The 3262-nt window shown below is 35.4% G+C and overlaps 1 pseudogene; it reads right to left on the minus strand.

The window, feature by feature from the left end:
- Window positions 1-449: 449 nt before the first annotated feature.
- On the minus strand, window positions 450-1962 carry LOC109388880 (leucine-rich repeat-containing protein 2 pseudogene; annotated as a pseudogene).
- Between the last annotated feature and the right edge of the window lie 1300 nt (window positions 1963-3262).

Consider the following 3262-nt stretch of genomic DNA (forward strand, 5'->3'; position numbering starts at 1 on the left):
ACAAGCATTAAATCCTCTTTGAATGTTTAGTAGAATTCACTAGTGAAGCCATCTGGTCCTGGGCTTTTGCTTTTGGGGAGGTTTTGGATGATTGTTTCAATTTCCTTACTGTTGATCAGTCTATTTAGATTTTCCTGTTCTTTGTGATTCAGCCTACAAAGGCTATATGTTTCTAAGAACTTGTCCATTTCTTCTAGGTTATTGAATTTGGTGGCATATAGTCCTTCATAGTATTCTCATATGATCGTGTGTATTTCTGTGGTACTGGTGGTAACGTCTCCTCTTTCATGTCTGATTTTGTTTATTTGTGTCTTTTCTCTTTTTACCTTAGTGAGTCTAGCCAAGTGTTTGTCACTTTTACTAATCTTTTCAAAAAACCAGCTCTTTGTTGCATTAATTTTTTCTAAAATTTGTCTTTTTGTTTTGTATTTCATTTAGTTCTGCTCTAATTTTTATTATTTCCTTCCTTTTTCTGACTTTCAGTTTTATTTGTTCTTATTTTCTAGTTCTTCAAGATGTTATGCATAAAGTCTCTTTTGAGAGCCCTCACTTAACAAAATTTAATCTAAAACATGCAAAATAGCAGTTTCAATAAACCTAAGAAAAATTATTCTCAAAGAAATAAATTCTTCTTCTTCAAAATAACAAAATGAAATAAATGCTCATCAAACCAGTCCAGTATAAATGCTCCTTTCACAAACCTTTATCTCACGATTCCTGAGAACAATGCCATCAACTTCAGAATTTGGTCTGTTATAATTTTTAAAAATAATACATTTTCTAAAATATTAAATGATTATTATTTAGAAACAATTGTATGCAAATGAACCTTTAAATGTCAATATATAAACTCATGTATCAATTATCTAGTCCACAGAGAGAAGTATTCACATATTTGAAATTTGGAAATCATTTTTCCTAACAATTATGACCATGGCTTTAGACTTCTTCCTTAAGCCTAAGGCATGACCTGAAAGATGAAGATCTTTACAGCTCCACAAGATATGGAGATTTTTCAGTCTTCTGATGGATGGTATCAATGCTGAAAGCTAGGAGATACTTTGGTGGTACAGCTGGGAACACTCTCTTTCTTTAAGATCTTCAATATAGGCTTTCATAAATTTTTTATCAAAGTATTGACAATCTTCTTCACTTTCCATCACTTTGTCAACATCTTGACACTGCGTATTATCAATAGGATTGTCTATAAGGTTTACAAATTTTAAAGGTGTGGATGAATCACAAAGGCCAGTCAAGAGCTCCATGAAATGGTTTCTGCTAACCACCAATGAGGTGAGTTTCTTTAAGTTAGAAAACTCATAAGGAAGAGGAGTCAGCTTGATCCTATACAAGAGAAAGTTCCGCAATTCTTCTAGCCTGTCTATATCTTGTGGCAGGTCATTCAAGTTATTGCTGCTGATATCCAACCACTGCAAACTAGACATCCTCAGGACATAGACCAGAACGCTAGAAAACTTGTTTGCTGAGATATCTATGAATGTAACTTGCTTTAAATTACTTAATTAAAAGGGGAACTTGGTTAATTCTAGATTTTCAGAACAATCCAGTTTCTCTAGATTTTCATAATCTTTCAGTTCTGGAGGAATGCTCTTCAGATGGTTGAAACTCACATTGAGTTGTTTCAGATTCTTCAAACAGCAAAATACTGCTGTAAGATGGGAAATTTGGGTTTTTAGCAGATCCAGAATTCTTATCGCTTGGAACAGCTCAATATACATAGGAATGATTTAACTCGGTATTGTTTATGTGGCATTCTTTCAGGTGTGTCTGCTCCTTCAACAAATCTGGAAGCTCCTTCCAGTGCTCCCCAAAAAGTTCAAACACAAACATGCTGCTCCACTGGTCTTTATCCTTGGAAGGTGAACTCTACTTTATGAGAGAGTTCCTTTTGATCTTTTCCAGAAACCTGATGCTGGTGTATATGAAGCCATTCTTGTAGTGAAGTGAGGTTTTGAATCATGACTTTTGATCTCCAGAACTCATGCTTGTAGAAAAGTTTAATCTCTCCTACCATACATGAAACAGGAATCTATAAATGAGGCTGACCTTTTCCTAATTCATCAAGAGTGCTCCATAACTACTATTCCTTTACTATTATGCAAAACTTTTCTGCCTAAGAGAGTTATAACATCATGTTATCCTTTCTTACCTTTTACAGTTTTGTCCCATGTTATCTACTGACCACATTAATCAATGACCTTGGAATCTGGACTTATCTGTGTTCTAAGTTCTGCTATTGTCTAAGTTATCATTCTAACCTGTTCATCTCTTGATATCAACTCAAGGACTTATCTGAGGTTGAATACCCCTTCAGTCACCCATATTCATGGTCATGCCTTAGACCTTGTCATCAACCTCTAATGCCCTAGCACACTGTTATTTCACTGCCTTACACTTCTTAGTCCCCAGACCATCCTCCATTTTCCCATTTGTTAACCCCTTTCTTCCTTCCTTCCTTCCTTCCTTCCTTCCTTTCCTTCCTTCCTTCTTTCTTTGCTTCCTTCATCATCCTGATGCCTGCAGCTGTTGGCCTGCACTATACTCACCAATACCTGAAACTGCCTTTTATGCTCTTCTAGGCTAAAGTACACCTACTTTTCAAAATCAAACCCCAGTATTCGTCTCATATCCATATGCCTTCTTTCCTCTGTTTGAGTTTCTGGACACTGCTGGTGAAGAAACTTAATAGTATCATTTGAAAGTCAAGGTCTCCAAACTCAGCTGAGCCTCAATGATCCTCTCTTTTGACTTGCTTCAGGTCAGTGCCCAATTCCATTCTAGCATTCTAGTGGCTAATATTTTAAATATTTGTGACTGCCCTCATTCCCTCCAACCCAATTTCTACTTCCTACATTCTCATGTAATGACTTTTAATATTATATCATTGATGCAATTAAAGTAATTAAGTATAAACTCCTTCAACTTTCCTCCACATGCTACCTATTTAACTATAAACTTAGGCACCTGCAACACTAATGTTGCATGATTATCTTCTCTCTTTCATACTAATGCATCTACTTGTCTTCTTTTCACACTAATGCATCTACTTGTCTTCTTCTTTACACCACCTTCATTCTCTTCCAGGATTTCTGTTCATTAATTACTTGCTTTATTTCCCATAATTTCAACTTCTCACTCTCTACTGGCTTTTTCAATAAGAAGTCTACACTTGCTAAAATTACTCAACTCCCAGTTACTCCAAATCTACAATTTAAACATCCATACTTCCACAATAATAGCT

This window comes from Hipposideros armiger, unplaced genomic scaffold, assembly GCF_001890085.2.
Source record: "Hipposideros armiger isolate ML-2016 unplaced genomic scaffold, ASM189008v1 scaffold_210, whole genome shotgun sequence".
Taxonomy (NCBI): Eukaryota; Metazoa; Chordata; class Mammalia; order Chiroptera; family Hipposideridae; genus Hipposideros; species Hipposideros armiger.